This window comes from Mustelus asterias, chromosome 16 (assembly GCF_964213995.1).
Source record: "Mustelus asterias chromosome 16, sMusAst1.hap1.1, whole genome shotgun sequence".
Classification (NCBI taxonomy): Eukaryota; Metazoa; Chordata; class Chondrichthyes; order Carcharhiniformes; family Triakidae; genus Mustelus; species Mustelus asterias.
In genome coordinates this window covers 61962001-61979724 of record NC_135816.1, presented here as the reverse complement: position 1 = coordinate 61979724, position 17724 = coordinate 61962001, and the positions used below count along the sequence as shown (strand labels likewise).

The window sequence follows — 17724 nt, the reverse complement described above, 5'->3', positions numbered from 1 at the left end:
GAGCGGGAAAAGAATCAGTCGGCAACCCAACCTGAAGGTGGAAAAAGTTATTTAACTTTAAGATGATGAAGAATTACAACTCTGAGATGATGCCCTATTAATAGGCCATCTTTCTTTGGTCGATCTCTACCATCACTTATTGTCATGAATTCTCCTCTCCAAAGCTTTAATGCTTTGTCATTCAGAAATATATTTCTCATATTATAAATTCACCTACTACCCAAACCATGATGATATAGGTAGGAATGCTGCCTGCAAACAGAGCTCCACAGTTGGGTACACAAAGTTTAGCAACTTTTATTTTCTACTGCCTATGTGGATTGAAACTGGATGCTGGAAGCATATCAACAGCAAATTTTATGTTCCTGGCAAAAACATGGAATTCTGGATTAAGTATTAGCAACTTACATGCATCTCCTATCATGCTGGAGAGTGATGGTTACCATACTTCCTCAATATAAGAAATTAAATGACTAGGGATTAAAAGTAGGGCCTTCCTGGTCTGCATAGCAGCATATTTACCAAATTAATCATCAGCAAGCCCTTCTAAAAATATGTCATGAGGGTATTAGGGTAAATAAGGAATTTATTTCAACTGGTTAGTGGGTCAGTAGCCAGAGAACACAGATTTAAGACAATTGAGTAAACAATGCCAGGATATATGCTGGCATGGTTTAGATCAGCTTGTTTCATTTAACTTTACTTGGGATGTGAGTCTCACAAGCAAAGCTAGCATTTATTTCCCATTGTGAAATGCCCTTGAAAAGGTGGCAGTAAACTACTTTCTTGAACCACTTGTAGTCCATGTGATGTGAGTATACCCCCAGTGCTTTTTTGGCATTTTTGCACAATCAAATCCAATGTGCCATTTCAGAGGACAGTTAAGAGTTAGCCACACATTACTCATTTATTAAGCCAGTTACATAATTATAGAATTGTACAGCACATAAGGAGGCCATTTGGCACATTGTGCCTGTGCTGGATCTTTGAAAGATCTATCTGATCAGTCCCACTCTTGTGCTCTTTATCTAATTCCTTTTTTTAAAGAAAATATTAAATCTGCTTCTGCTACCCTTTCAGACAAAGCTTTCTAGAATAAATCTACTCACTGCATAAAAGAATGTCTCATCTAATTTCCCATTGTTTACTCAATTGTCTTAAATCTGTGTTCTCTGGTTACTGACCCACTAGCCAGTTGAAATAAATTCCTTATTTACCCTAATACCCTCATGACATATTTTTTAGAAGGGCTTGCTGATGATTAATTTGGTAAATATGCTGCTATGCAGACCAGGAAGGCCCTACTTTTAATCCCTAGTCATTTCATTTCTTTTTATTCTCTCATGGGTCATAGGTGTTGTTGGGTAGGCCAGCATTTGTATTGTGCATCCCTAATTGCCCTTGAAAATGTGGTGGTGAGCTGCCATCTTGAACTACTGCCATCTATGTGGTGTAGGTAAATCTATGGTGCTGTTAGGAAGGGATTTCCAGACTTTTGACCTAGCAATAGTGAAAGAATGATGATATAATTATAAATCAGGATGGTATGTGGCTTGGAGAGGAACTTGCAGGTGGCAGTGTTCCCATGCATCTGCTGCCCTTGCCCTTCTAGGTGGTAGTGTTTGCAGGTTTGGCAGGTGCTGTTGAAGGAGCCTTGGTTACTTGTTGCAGTGCATCTTAAAGTTTATTTATTACTCACAAGTAGGCTTACATTAACATTGCATTAAAGTAACTGTGAAAATCCCCTAGTTGCCACACTCCTGTGCCTGTTCGGGTACACTGAGGGAAAATTTAGCATGCCAATGCACCTAACCAGCACGTCTTTCAGACTGTGGGAGGAAACCGGAGCACCCAGAGGAAACCCACGCAGACACAGGGAGAACGTGCAAACTCCACACAGGCAGTGACCTGAGCCGGGAATCGAACCCGGATCCCTGGTGCTGTGAGGCAGCAGTGTTAACCAGTGTGCCACCATGCTGCCCCTTGTAAATGGTACACACTGTTGCCACTGTGCATCTATGATGGAGGAAGTGGATGTTAAGGTGTTGAATTGTGTGCCAATCAGCTATGTCCTGGATGGTGTCAGGAGGTGAGTTACACTGCATTAAATTTCCATCCTCTGAGCTGCTCTTGTAGCCACATCATTTGCATGACTGGTTCAGTTCAGTTTCTATGCTAAATTAGCTGAGTTTCAGCTGCTGTGCCATTGGCCCTCAGTGACCCTGGTGTATATGTTATCCATGGCTCAGTGGATAGCTCTCCCTTGAGATCTGGAGCACATGTAGGCCAGGCTGGATAAGAATGGCAGATTTCCTTCCCCGAAGGAGATTAGTGAGGCAGATGTTTATGACAATCTGTTACTTTATTGTCTGATCATTATTAATGAGACTAGCATTTTATTCAAGATTTTAATTAATTGAATTTAAATTCCCCCAGATGTCATGGTGAGATTTGACTAAAATCGTCTGAGCATAAGTCCATGCCTTTGAAATACTAGTTAAATATCACTGCGATGCTACCATTTTCTAACTGATTTTAATGGTTTTGGAAGAGGCAAAATATGAGTTTAATACTTCATTGTGGGATAAATATAGCTTTACTCTTTACTCTTATACCAACTTTATCAGCTATTTGCTCCTCAGACCTTAGATAAGATTACCAAGTCTCCACTAGATGTTTTATTTCACTAGATGTTTTACAGCTGTAATTTAACATTATTTTACAGAGGACAAATTTGGGGTTCATGAGGATAATTTTACACACAATATTTCTACCCAGAGGAAGTTTTCTTAGGGTGAAGATTCAGTCATGTGCCACCAGTGCAAATTGTGTCCATGCGTGTTGAAGATTCAGGGATATTGAATTCAGTCCCTAGATTTATGTGTTCTCACGAGACTTTTTTATTGCTTTAGTGTCAAAGATTATTTGATAACGCTTCCATAAAGACTCTTGACACGTTTTATTGTTCAGGGGGCTACATAAATGCAAGATGTTGTTGTTATTTGTCATGTACGGCAAAGTACCAATAGACTAATGTATTAATACATACTGTGGATTGTGCAAGTTGAGAACAGGTTGGAATAACCGTATAATATCGTGGATCTTCACCACCCAAAGTTACAGACAGGGATGTTTGACCTGAATTTGTACATCTAGGCGTATTGGTATTTCCCTTTCGTCCATTTTGTCAACCAAGCTACAGTTAGCTTATGACGGGATAAAACTATATATTCTGCGACTTAACGAAGAAATATTGCGTTGCAACACATCATGGTGCTTCAGAAAACGGCTGCATTCTAAACTTGTTAGTTTTATATATGTCAAGGGCAAACTTAAAAAAACCGCTGCGAAAAGAAGTTCATCCTTATGAAAATTAAATGTACCTAACGTTAGTCGGCTGATGTTGCCCGTCCTGGCCGAGTACAAAATAGCTCAACTGTGCATCGGGACTCGAAGATTAGGGGCTGATTGATTGAGAGAGAGAGAGAGGGAGAGAGAATATTTACTTTACGTAGCATATCTTTAAAATATAAAACGTTGCTTTTGCGCAGTCGGTGTCTGTCTCTTGATGGGCTTCCTCTCGTTTTGTGTAACCAAGGGAAGACAACATACATCAAACGCGCGTTAAAAAGACACAAAGATTAATTAGTTGCAAAGTATAAGGTCTTCAAAAACGAAAATGGGTTTCTGATCCTCCCAAGAACTCGCTATTTCTAAATATAAAGTACCGATGAAATAAATAATGGGGAAATAAAGCCATCAAGGTTTACTGATTGCATTTGTTTTATTCTCACATAGTTATTTTGTTCTAGCACGGACTATGTTTAAACCAGGAAGAATAGCTAAACCCATCCATTTTGTTTCGTTCAGACCTGAAGTCTTGATTTATACAGTCCCCCGCACTCCTACACCCCTGTACCGCCCAGCAGCCTCTCGAAAACCTAACCCTCGAACTTATTTAGGGACTGAGATTTCTCTACATCCCCATCTCATTTTTGCTATTTCTCATATCGTGTTGTAATCCGTGGACACACAAACTGATGTCAAAGTGCCCCAGTCGGCACTTCAAAATGTCATTGAGGCTGGATTATTTTGAATTTAAAGGAGCAGGGATCAAGCCAAATAAAATGGGCTCAGTCCCTCAGGGTGCCATTTGTATTCCTCTCTGGTCGAGAGAGCTTTTTTCCCCCATGATTTGGGCTCTTCTAGCAAACCCAAGAGGCAGGTTTTTGCTGGAGCCTCCTGCAAACAGGAACTGACAAGACATTAGGCTTTTAAAAGGTGTGTGGCCAATGGAAGTCAAAAGTGACATACACGTTTTTAAATGTGATCACGGGTAAAATGGAGGCGCAAAGAAGACATGTCAGGAGCCACAATGGCAGACAACCCTCTTGTAAAAGGGTGCTCCATTTTGTTTAACCCCCCCATATCGATGGCCCAGGATATCAGTCACAATAGAAAAAAAAACAGTTGACATGATCGTACTTGACTAACTATATAATTTTTTTAAATTACAAAAAGTGATCAGGGGTCTTGGGTGAAACCTAAGATGGCGGAAGTGACGCAGAATGGCGCGGAGTTGGGGGGTAAAGCAAGAAAGTAAGTCGGGGGGGGGCGAATAATAAAATAACTATTTTAACACGATTTACTTTCAATGCACAGAGGACGGTGGATGTGTGAGATGTAGAGGCAGAGCTGGCTGGAAGGAGGGAGGGAGGGAGGGAGCCGGTGACCGTTGGCCAGCGGCAGCTCGGCTCGAGCTCGTGGAGGGGGGCTCGCGGCGGCGGCTCGCGCCTGCTGCCGGCCGGTAGGGGAGGGGGGGGGGTGGGAGAGGAGCGAACGCTGATTGGCTGAGAGCGGCCGGGCTGTCACCAACAACAAGACAAGTCGGTAAGTGCACAGACACACACGGAGAGAGAGAGAGGGAAGGATAAAAAAAATATGCCGAACCCGCACGGTCAATATTGAAATCAAGGCCGGCGGATGCTACTACATTTTCTTTGCATTGTGTCTGAAAAAAATACTTTTGGCAAAATAGAGTGCGTTTTTTGTGTGTGTAAGGAGGGGGTAGTGGAGGAAGGAGGTACTGCCCACCCCACCAGCTTAGGCCTAGGACAACCAGCCAATAGTGCTGTGGAGCAGCATGGAAATGCAGGGGTATTGAGATATTTGGGGAGGGGGGGTGGGGGTTATTGAGCCGCATTTGGGATTTTCTGGTGGGGGGAGAAAAACAAAGAAGCGGCCAAGTTTGGTGTCTGCTCTATATTTTTCTCTCTCTCATCTGTCCCCTACGTTCTCACCCGCCTCCATTGATGGTAGTGCAAGTGTGCTAGGATAGCTGAGGATGAAGGGCAGCCATGTTGCATCAGGAACTTTTCATGCAAGAGCTTAATCCAACTCGGGTGTGATTTTTTTTTTAATGTGGAGTTGTAGGATCTTTAAGCAATGTAAGGTAAAATGCCGTTAATTTAAATGAACTGTCATTGCAAAAGGAAGGAGCACGGGACCCGAAGGCAATCGAGAAGAAAAAAGGTTAAGGTGAGTTGGAGTCAAAGACTGACGTCAGGAGGGTTAACACTGTGTGCAGTTTGTAAATCGAGTTTCAAATCAGTGAAATTTGAGGTCTATTTAATGAATGGGCAGGTAAGATGATGTTGTTTATTGCAGATCTTATTGGACTCTTCGAGATCGAGATACTAACATTTCTAGAAGGTTATTCAAGAGGAGGAGCAAGAGTGGTCATAATGTACAATGCAGTGCAGTTACAATATTTTAAATGCTGAAGTTTATCTGATGGAGTGTAACGCATGCAACAATTTGTGTTTTTTTTTGCTTTTTGAACTTGTGATGTTTCCTTTAATTTACATTTAAAGATGCAACATATCTTTAAAAGGCCTACCTAAACTGGGTAGTATTTAGGCTCATGCATGACTTTACATATTGTAATAGGGAAATATATATTTTAGACTTTCTTTTCTCTTCCCCCGCCCCCCCCCCCATTACTCAAAAAGACCACCTTTCAGGAGGTATGAGGAGAGGAGGTAAAATTGCAAACAACTCAATGCCAGTTTGTTGGTGTTTAAAGTTAGCTGAGGAGGACAGCACAAGATCAGTCAAGAAACATTTGTTTGAATAGAATTATGGTTCTGCTGTTTGCTTTGGAGAAGGTATATTTAAAGCTAAAACAATATAAAGATATATAATCTACTTGTGTAGATATGAAATATTTATTGTAATTTTTTTTGTTAATTGAACAATTTTTCATCCTGTTATTCTGCCATATCTGTTTTTGTGTTCAACTGCTAGGATATGTCAATTCTGACATGAAACACTTCCATAATTATTAGTGGCTTCTACAATGTAAACCCATTTTGTATGAGAGCAAGTTCTCTCTTCTCTCCCAATCACCTAAAAATGTAGGAGTTCCAAATGGCGGTTATATGATTTGAAATCATTTTGAAAGACATGACTATGTAGGCAATGCTTTAATGGAAAAATCATGATGTGGAGATGTCAGGTTGTGAGCACAATAAGAAGTCTCACAACACCAGATTAAAGTCCAACAGGTTTATTTGTAGTCATGAGCTTTCGGAGCGCTGCTGCTTCATCAAGTGAGCACTCCGAAAGCTCATGATTCCAAATAAACCTGTTGGACTTTAACCTGGTGTTGTGAGACTTCTTAATGGAAAATGTCTTTGGAAGTAGATTCATGTTACCTTGCAATTTTATATTCTGTAATGTTTCATAAATGCCTGCCTTGCATAATGTTAGAATATTGCAAATAATTAGTTGTCTTCCCTTTTAATTTTATGAAATAGGCTGCTTTAAAACTCAAATTGTGATTTTTTTTGGTTGCTTGTTTTTCAGGGCTTGGACCGTATGTGGTCTAGTTGATATTAGGATATTGAGTCTTCTGGACATTATCTGGAATTAAACAAAACAGTGTGATCTACATTTGATTAAAAAAAATATTTACAAGACAATAATTGCAATTTACCCAGCAAGTTTTTTTTAAAGTGATAACCTAAGCCACACGGGATATAAAAGTCCAAGGCTCCATCTCTGCACTCCACTGTATTAGGAAGTGCTATATTTCACCTGAGATAGAAGAGGAAAATTGGTCAGCTTTCCTGTGTGCAACTGTTGTTGGCCCTTGTTGGAAGCAAGCATCAATGAATGTCAGATGAGGAGCAAATGGGGCTTAATTGTTATGCCCCAACAGTAAAAATGCCTGATGATGCTTAAAGACTTTTGATCAGTAATACAGAAGGGTGACTGGAATAGTACCTTGGTTTCATCCCTTTAGGATGGAGAAAATTAGCATGGCAGTTTTTCCAAAGTTAGAGTGGAAATACCCATTTAAGGAAAGGACGGTACATTTTTATTTCATAAGTTGTGAATACTGCCAAGGCCAACATTTAGTGCCTATCGTAATTGTTTTTGAGGTGCCAGTGAGCTGCCTTTTTGAGCTCCTGCAGTCCATCATGGTATATGTAAATCCATAATACTGTTAATAAGGAAATTCCAGGTTTTTGACTTGGGTGAAAGAATGGCAATGTAGTTCCAGGTTAGAGAGATGTGTGCCTTGGAGGGGTGTTTGCAGGTGATAGTGGTCTCATGCATCTGCTGCCCTTGGTCTTCTAGGTGTAGAGGTCATGGGTTTGGAAGGTGCTGTCGGAGCCTTGGTGAGTTGCTGAAGTGCATCTTGTGTATGGGTATGTTGTGCACATGACTGCTACTGTGTGTAAGTGGTAGAGGAAGTGATGTTGAAGGTGGTGGATGATGTGCCCTTATTATTGTTGTTTTGGTTAATTTTAGTCCAGGTGAGGTAGCTTTGACCATCCACAGGCCATAAGAGTAGTATTATCAAATGAGATAGCATCCAATGGGGTATAGAAGGATGAGGAGAGAAATCATTGAAACTTACAAAATAATGAAAGGTCTGGATAGAATGGACATGGGGAAGTTGTTTCCATTAGTAGGAGAGACTAAGATCCGAGGGCACAGCCTCAGAGTAAAGGGATGATCCTTTAGAATTGAGATGAGGAAGAATTTCTTCAACCAGAGGGTGGTGAATCGATGGAATTCATTGCCACAGAAGGCTGTGGAGGCCAGGTCATTGAGTACATTTAAGACAGAGATAGGTTCTTGGTTGGTAATGGGATCAAAGAAAAAGCAGGGGAATGGGGTTGAGAAATTTATCAGCCATGATTGAATGGCGGAGCAGACTCAACTGTCCAAATGGCCTAATTTTGCTCCTATATTTTATGGTCTTATTTGCTCCTGTATGGTTGGAATAACTTTAATTTGACGTTTTGAGAGTTATTGTAACCCAAGTCGGCTATTCTGCATGTTGTCAATGTTATGCCATTTAGTAGCTAATCTACATCTCAAATTCATCCACCTACTTTGGCTTCATATCTTTTTATGCACTTACTAATTGAGCTTCTCTAAGTATCTAAAAAGGAAGACTTCAGTGAAAGTAATTGTGGCTCTGAGATGAGTGAATTGAGCGTAACGTATCCAATCTTGTTGGCAATACGAGGAGGACGCAAAGAAGCTTCAAAGATACATAGCTAAAGTGAGTGGACAACGAGGTGTCGGATGGAGTGTAATGTGGGAAAGTGTGGAATTATCCCCTTTGAGACAAATAGAAAAGCATATTTTGTTGTGATGGGGAAATATTGGCATTTAAAGGGGCCTGGGAGCCCATGTATATGAATCACAGAAAATTAATATGCAGGTGCAGCAAGCTAGAATCCCTACAGTGCAGAAGGAAGCCTCTTAGTCCATTGAGCCTGCACTTACAACAATCCCACCCAGGCCCTATCCAAGTTACCCCACAGATTGACTCTGCTAATTCCCCTGATACGAAGGGTAAATTTAGTATGGCCAATCAACCTAACCTGCATATCCTTGGGAGTGTGGGAGGAAACTGGAGCACTTGGAAGAAACCAACACAGATATGGGGAGAATGTGCAAACTCCACACAGTTACCCAAGGCTGGAATTGAACCCAGGTCCCTGGCACTGTGAGGCAGTAGTGCTAACCACTGTGCCACCAGGTTACCCTTTATTCCCATAAGATACTGGATTATGAATAAAGAAGTCTTCCTGTAAGCATATGGAATCATAAAATCCTACAGTGTAGAAGGAGGCTATTCAGCCTATTGAGTCTGCACTGACCACTATCCCACCCAGGCCCTATTCCCATAACCCCATGCATTTACCCTAGCAAGTCCCCCTGACACTAGGGCAATTCACCATGGCAAATCCAACTAACACGCACATCTTTGGACTGTGGGAGGAAACTGGAGCACCTGGAGGAAACCCACAAAGACACAGAGAGAATTTGCAAACTCCACACAAACAGTAAACCAAGCTAGTAATCAAACCCAGGTCCCTGTTGCTGTAAGGCAACAGTGCTAACCACTGCCACCATGCTGGGTCTTGATGAGGCCACAGGTGGAATGCTGTACACAATTTGGTGGTCTTGCCCGAGGAAGAGTGCTGCTGCCCGAGAGGGAGCGCAATAAAGGTTCACTAGACAGATTCCTGGTGTGAGGGGATTTCCTATGAGAATTGTATTGACTGGGTCGATGTTCCCTAGAATGAAAGGTGATCTTGTTTAAGCATATAAAATTCTTAAGGAGCTTGATAGGGTAGATTTTGAAAGGCTATTCCCACTAGCTGCTAAGTCCATAACTAGGGCTTATGGTTTCAGAATAAGATGAGAAATTTGTTCACTCAGGGTTGTGAATTTTTTGAACTTTCTATCTCAAGGTTGTGAAAGTTCTGTTTTTGACTATATACTTAAGACAGAAGTTGATATATTTTTGGGTATTAAGAGATGTGAAGTTGATCAAGATGATGAAGTTGAGGTAGAAGATCAGCCACGATCCTGTTCAATCACAGAATAGACTCAAGGATTCAAATCATCTACTCTGGCTCCTATGTCTTATGTTCTTATCTTTGGCTATAAAAATCTTATCTCTGATTTAAAATTAATTGAGTTAGCATCTAGTGATTTTTATAAGAAAGAGTTCTATACTTCTACCACCCTTTGCATGAAGAGGTGTTTCCTAATTTCTCTCCTGAATCCCGTATCTTGATTTTAAGGTTGCGTCTCCTTTACCAAGACTCCTTCAACAGTACGAAAGGATTCTCTCTCTACCGGAGATTTCTTTCACAATCTTAAAAACCTCAATCAAGTTGTCTCTTTACCATCTATTTCCAGGGAATACAAGCCTGGTTCAATAAAATCTCTCCTTATAACCTTTGGAGTTAAAAAAGACTAGAACTAGAGGACACAGTTTAAAAATAAGCACTCTCTCATTTAAGACAGATGAGAATTTTCTTTTCTGAGAGTCATAAGATTTTGGAACTCTCTTCCCCAGAGTGGTGGGAGGCAGGGACATTGAATATTTTTAAGGCAGAGTAGCTAGCTTCTTGACTAACACAATGGAGGGTAGGCAGAATGTGGAGTTGAGGCCACAATTGGATCAGTTGTGATCTTATTGAACGGCAGTGCAGTCTTGAGGGGCCAAGTGGCCTACTCCTCCTAACTTCATATGTTTGTATGAATGGTCTGGTTTAGCCTCTTGATCTTGCTGGGAGTTGGGTATTGAATTTGCAGTGTGGAACAAAGGGTATGGCTTTAGTCTTCTCGATATTTAATGAAAATTTCTGCTCATCCGTTCCTGGATTTTGTCAAACAGTCTGACAGTGTAACCGTTTTGGGGCTGAGAGAAATTGTGGTGACGTAGAACTGAGTGTTGTCAATATATATTTTAATGTGAGCTGTGACTCTGGAGGTACCCCTCTCGTTTCTGAGTACAAGGTTCTGGGTTTGAGTCCCACTCTAGGATTTGACGTTCCAGTGCAGTATTGAGAGTGTAAGTGCTGTCTTTCAGATGAGGTTTTAAACCAAGGACCCATCTGTCTATGTGGGTGGATGTAAAAGATTCCATGCCACCATAAGAACATATTTGACAAAGAGCAGGCAAGTTTTCCCAGTGTCCTTGCCAATAGTTATCCCTCAATTAGGTTTTGTGTTATTGATTATCAGGTTATTACGTTGCTGTTTGCAGGAGTATGATGTGTGCAGATTGAGTGCTGTGTTTCCTACATTACTGGAGTGTCTACATTTGAAAAAATATTTAATTGGCTATAAAATGCTTTTGAGATGTCCAGTAATCATAAAAAGAGCTAAATAAGTGCAAGTCTTCATGTGAAAACGGATGCAGCATTTGGGGATGATTTTGTTGAGAGGCAGCATGTAAGAGTCAAGGTTAGAATCCTTGGGGAACACCAGAGGTAATGGGGTGAAAGGGAAACAATTGCAATTGATTCTCTGGCTAATGTTAGATAATCCAGAATGGAATGAAGTCAGTGCATTCCCATCCATTTATGTTTTGGGTGGGAGGCATTGGAAGAAGATTGTGCAACCTTTGACACAGATAACCACACAAAGATAAAGACCAGTTGGAATAGTTTACCTTTGTACAGTCATTTGTGATGAGTGGCAGAGCAAAGTGTGCAGAGGATGCTGAAAGTCTGCAGAGGGATATCGATAGTCTAAGTGAGTGGGCAAGGGCCTGGCAGATGGAGTACAATGTTGGTAAATGTGAGGTCATCCATTTTGATAGGAATAACAGCAAAATGGACTATTATTTAAATGGTTAAAAATTGCAGCATGCTGCTGTGCAGAGGGACCTGGGTGTCCTTGTGCATGAATCTCAAAAAATTGGTGCAGCAGGTAATTAAGAAGGCAAATAGAATTTTGTCCTTCATTGCTAGACGAATGGAGTTTAAAAACAGTGAAGTTATGTTGCAGCTGTATAAAGTGCTGATGAGGCCACACCTGGAGTACTGTGTACAGTTTTGGTCTCCTTACTTGAGAAAGGCTATACTGGCACTGGAGGAGGTGCAGAGGAGATTCACTAGGTTGATTCCGGAGTTGAGAGGGTTGGCTTATGAGGAGAGACTTAGTAGACTGGGGCTATACTCATTGAAATTCAGAAGAATGAGGGGAGAGCTTATAGAAACATATAAGATTATAAGGGAATAGGTAAGATAGAAGCAGGGAAGTTGTTTCCACTGGCAGGTGAAACTAGAACTAGGGGGCATGGCCTCAAAATAAGGGGGAGCAGATTTAGGACTGAGTTGAGGAGGAACTTCTTCACACAGAGGGTTGTGAATCTGTGGAATTGCCTGCCCAGTGAAGCAGTTGAGGCTATTGAATATTTTTAAGGCAAGGATAGATAAATTTTTGAACAGTAAAGGAATTAAGGGTTATGATGAGCAGGCGGGTAAGTGGAGCTGAGTCCACAAAAAGATCAGTCATGATCTTATTGAATGGCGGAGCAGGCTTGAGGGGCCAGATGGCCTACCCCTGCTCTTAGTTCTTATCATCTTAAAAAAGTGATCAGAGATGGCCTTATTAGTGGTAATATCGTGGGGGTAGCAATCCCATGAGATGGCACAGTTAAGGGGCTGGCCATGAGTATGTGTTGGGGAGTTTGTACGGAGGGAGAGATTAAGGGAAAATAAATGAATTCAGGAGAGAGAGTATGATGAGTTGCGATGGAGGATGAAATCATCAAGGATGAGAAGTTGCTTAGTACAGGAGCTGAGGGAGGAAAGCAGTGAAGATATCTTGATGCGAATGTTTTAATGGGTAAGCAGTATAGAATGTGAATTTTAAGTGAGAGGTGAGCAGGGTGGGTCAAGGTGAGATGCTCAAAATAGGGGGAAGTGAAGCCAAGGTGTTATTTGGGATGAGAGCCATGATGCTACTGTAATTGTTCGTGTTGGAAGCTATAGCCAGGTGGGGAGGATTCATTTAGGGCATAATATCAGTGCAGTCATTCACTGGGCCTTGTTCACAAGTAAATACATTTTATCGAGGGAGGTAGAGTGGGTTCTAGTGATAGCTGAATGGTTACTAGTGAGAAGGATGAGTTGGATAAGAAATAGGAGGAGAAGACCATTTGTCCCCCCTGTCAAGTGAGGAGATTAGCCCATTGCAGACTCGATGGATGGACAACTTGGTGGGAGTTGGGGTTGCTGCTAGTAATGAATCATTAAAGAGCACCTCGATGGTTCGTTGGAGGATGCCAAGAGGGATGTCGTAGGCTTAACGAAGAGGGAGTCAAACTTGGAATTGTGACAGGAGAATAGGAAGGTCAAGGAGTAATAAATGTTTGGGATAAGGATTTGAGAGTACTTGAGAGGTGATAAATGAAAGGATGAAATATTTAAGAAGTAAAAAGAAAAGGGGACGAAAACGTAGACAGAGAAGTGGTAGGGATCGAGTTCAGAGCAGCAGCCAAAATACATTGGCATCTGGACAAATGAAAAGACAAGTTAAATAGGCCTGGTTATGTAGCAATATAGGATGCATAAAAGCCTGATTGTAGAAATGTGAATAGATAAGGGACCATAGGGATGAATGCAGAGAAGTTCAGAGGCCCTGTGTTGGAGAATGCTGGTGTAGATGCAGGATCCTTTGCCAATGTCTTCCACACCAGTTACCACGACCACATAGAAGAACAAGGGCAGCACATGCATGAGAATGCCACCACCTGCAAGTTCCCACCAAGACACCTACCATTTTGTCTTGGAAATATATCATTTTTCCTTCACCGTCAAAAATCTGGAACACGCTCCCTAACGGTGTTTGTGGTCGTAACTAAATAAAATGGATGGCAATGGTTTAAGAAGCCAACTCGCTGCCATCTTCTTGAGGGAATTTAGGGATGTGAGAGGAATGCAGGCCTTGCCAGCAATGCCACATGCCATAAGAACATAAGAACATAAGAAATAGGAGCAGGAGTAGGCCATCTAGCCCCTCGAGCCTGCCCCGCCATTCAATAAGATCATGGCTGATCTGACGTGGATCAGTACCACTTACCCGCCTGATCCCCATAACCCTTAATACCCTTACCGATCAGGAATCCATCCATCCGCGCTTTAAACATATTCAGCGAGGTAGCCTCCACCACCTCAGTGGGCAGAGAATTCCAGAGATTCACCACCCTCTGGGAGAAGAAGTTCCTCCTCAACTCTGTCTTAAACCGACCCCCCTTTATTTTGAGGCTGTGTCCTCTAGTTTTAACTTCCTTACTAAGTGGAAAGAATCTCTCCGCCTCCACCCTATCCAGCCCCCGCATTATCTTATAAGTCTCCATAAGATCCCCCCTCATCCTTCTAAACTCCAACGAGTACAAACCCAATCTCCTCAGCCTCTCCTCATAATCCAAACCCCTCATCTCCGGTATCAACCTGGTGAACCTTCTCTGCACTCCCTCCAATGCCAATATATCCTTCCTCATATAAGGGGACCAATACTGCACACAGTATTCCAGCTGCGGCCTCACCAATGCCCTGTACAGGTGCATCAAGACATCCCTGCTTTTATATTCTATCCCCTTCGCAATATAGGCCAACATCCCATTTGCCTTCTTGATCACCTGTTGTACCTGCAGACTGGGCTTTTGCGTCTCATGCACAAGGACCCCCAGGTCCCTTTGCACGGTAGCATGTTTTAATTTGTTTCCATTGAGATAGTAATCCCATTTGTTATTATTTCCTCCAAAGTGTATAACCTCGCATTTCTCAACGTTATACTCCATTTGCCATATCCTCGCCCACTCACTCAGCCTGTCCAAATCTCTCTGCAGATCTTCTCCGTCCTCCACACGATTCACTTTTCCACTTATCTTTGTGTCGTCTGCAAACTTCGTTACCCTACACTCCGTCCCCTCCTCCAGATCATCTATATAAATGGTAAACAGTTGCGGCCCGAGTACCGATCCCTGCGGCACGCCACTAGTTACCTTCCTCCAACCGGAAAAACACCCATTTATTCCGACTCTTTGCTTCCTGTCGGATAGCCAGTCCCCAATCCACTTTAACACACTACCCCCAACTCCGTGTGCCCTAATCTTCTTCAGTAGCCTTTTATGGGGCACCTTATCAAACGCCTTTTGGAAATCCAAAAACACCGCATCCACCGGTTCTCCTCCATCAACCGCCCTCGTCACATCTTCATAAAAATCCAACATGTTCGTCAAGCACGACTTTCCCCTCATGAATCCATGCTGCGTCTGATTGATCGAACCATTTCTATCCAGATGCCCTGCTATCTCCTCTTTAATAATGGATTCCAGCATTTTCCCTACTACAGACGTTAAGCTGACCGGCCTATAGTTACCCGCCTTTTGTCTCCTTCCTTTTTTAAACAGCGGCGTAACATTAGCCGTTTTCCAATCAACCGGCACTACCCCAGAATGCAACGAGTTTTGATAAATAATCACTAACGCATCCACTATTACCTCTGACATTTCTTTCAATACCCTGGGATGCATTCCATCCGGACCCGGGGACTTATCCACCTTCAGTCCCATTAGTCTACCCAGCACTGCCTCTCTGGTAACATTAATTGTATTAAGTATTTCTCCTGCTGCCAACCCTCTATCGTTAATATTTGGCAAACTATTTGTGTCCTCCACCGTGAAGACCGACACAAAAAACTTATTTAAAGACTCAGCCATATCCTCATTTCCCACTATTAACTCCCCCCTCTCGTCCTCCAAGGGTCCAACATTCACTCTAGCCACTCTATTCCTTTTTATATATTTATAAAAACTTTTACTATCATTTTTTATATTAATTGCTAGCCTAGCTTCATAGTCTATCCTTCCTTTCTTTATCGCTTTCTTAGTCTCTCTTTGTTGTTTCTTAAATTTTTCCCAATCACTTGTTTCTCCACTATTTTTGGCCACTCTGTACGCAGCTGTTTTTATTTTAATACTCTCCTTTATTTCCTTCGTTATCCACGGCTGGTTCTCCCTTTTCTTACAATCCTTGTTTTTTGCTGGAATATATTTTTGCTGAGAACTGAAAAGGATCTCCTTAAAAATCCTCCACTGTTCCTCAGCTATCCTACCTGCCAGCCTGTTCTCCCAGTCTACCTTAGCCAATTCATCCCTCATCCTATCATATTTCCCTCTGTTCAAACAGAGGACACTGGTTTGGGACCAAACTTTCTCCTCTTCCATCTGAATCAGAAATTCGACCATATTGTGGTCACTAGACCCAAGAGGGTCCTTCACAATAAGATCCTTAATTCTACCTACCTCGTTACACAATACCAGATCCAAAATAGCTCGTTCCCTCGTCGGTTCCGTAACATGCTGTTCAAGGAAACTATCCCGACAGCATTCTAAGAACTCTTCCTCCATTCCACCCTTACCGACTTGAGTCTGCCAGTCAATGTGCATGTTGAAGTCCCCCATGATTATTGCCGTTCCGTTTTTACACGCATCCCTTATCTGCTTGTTTATAGCCCTCCCTACCTCAACATTATTATTTGGGGGCCTATATACCACACCTACTAGTGTCTTTCTCCCTCTACTATTCCTCATCTCTACCCATAATGATTCCACGTTTTGTTCCTCAGAGCCGATGTCATCCCTCAGTACTACCCTGATATTATGATCAAGTAAATAGGATGGAGATAACAAGTCCAAGTTCTAAGACAACATGATGGGCCAGTGAAGTCCAGAAGCTACTTTAGAATAGAGCAATGAAGATGTACAGATGGAGGAGTATTTCCTTGGGAATGAAGGTCCAACAGGTTGTTATGGGGCCGAAAGTTGGTGGCAAAATTGGAGGTCACCATAAGATCCAGAAACAGTGGAGAGGTTTACTTTGTCCCAGCAGGAACAGTTTTTAACTGAAGCAGAAACTCAGTAACCTATAACAAGCTCAACAGGGGCTTGGCTACCTCAGTCTGTCAGTTGCAGCAAAAGTGGGAACGGGCTGTAAATTGAGCAAAGTGACTTGAAAATTTAAACATCAGATCACAGACAGTAGCTGAATCTTAGGGGTAAATTCAGTACAGGAGTGAGATCTTGATGTCCAGAGAAGCCCAAGAATTTGAAAGTCGAGTTTGAGAGATGATCCAGAGCTTACAAAGAGCAGGGCATGGTCGTGGGTTGAGGGTTTAAACTAGCAATTTTAAGTTTGGGCTGAAATACATGTATCTGTTATTAGAGCCAGGGAACCTGGACGGTGAAAGAGTGGAGAGTGAGGGAGAAAGGGCAAAGGATGGCTTTGGATTTTCAAGGATGGAGAGATTCACAGTAGTCTCTAGGAAACTGACTATTCAGGAACTATCTTGAATAAGACCAGTTGTAAAGAATGTTATTTCTGAGTTTCATAAGGGCTGTTTTGATACTGTGACTGGGCAAATCAATTATTTGTAGAAGGGGTTGGCTTACTTTCATATTAAATTTTGCTGGAAGGGACTGTCTGGCTTCTATTCCAAGATATCTACTAGTTTGATTTTCTCAATTGGCCAGTGGACTGTGCTGCTGTACTGAGCAATGTAGTCTGGGAATTTCTTAGGTACAGTTCCTGGTCCGTTCTGAGTTAGCTAGCGCAGTGTGGTGGTGCCAAAATTGTGTTTCTGACGAGAGTAAGAGAAATGTTAAAGTTGTCACTCTTCTTGCTAGCGTCAAATGCTAGGGATACATATATTAACATGGGGTAAGATGGGATCCTAATAAGATGTCATGGTTTCCGTGGTTGAAAAGTCTGATAACATTGTTATTTATATGTGCTTCAACAGGCCTGAGAGCTTATGAAATTAGATTACACCAATTGTTTATTACCGTCTGAATTTGAGCAAGGGGAATAAACAGAGGGAAAGATATAG

General features: G+C 41.9%; 1 protein-coding gene across 3 annotated transcripts in view; it reads left to right on the top strand.

Moving 5' to 3' along the window:
* The first annotated feature begins 4766 nt into the window (after positions 1 to 4766).
* LOC144505206 (uncharacterized) overlaps positions 4767 to 17724 on the top strand; it is a 168914-nt gene continuing 155956 nt past the window's right edge. The window contains exons 1-2 of one of the 3 annotated variants that reach the window (XR_013499795.1): positions 4983 to 5039; positions 5493 to 5538. The gene's annotated coding sequence lies outside the window, so the exon portion shown is untranslated. The other 2 variants (XR_013499794.1, XM_078231185.1) reach the window with 2 other exon arrangements.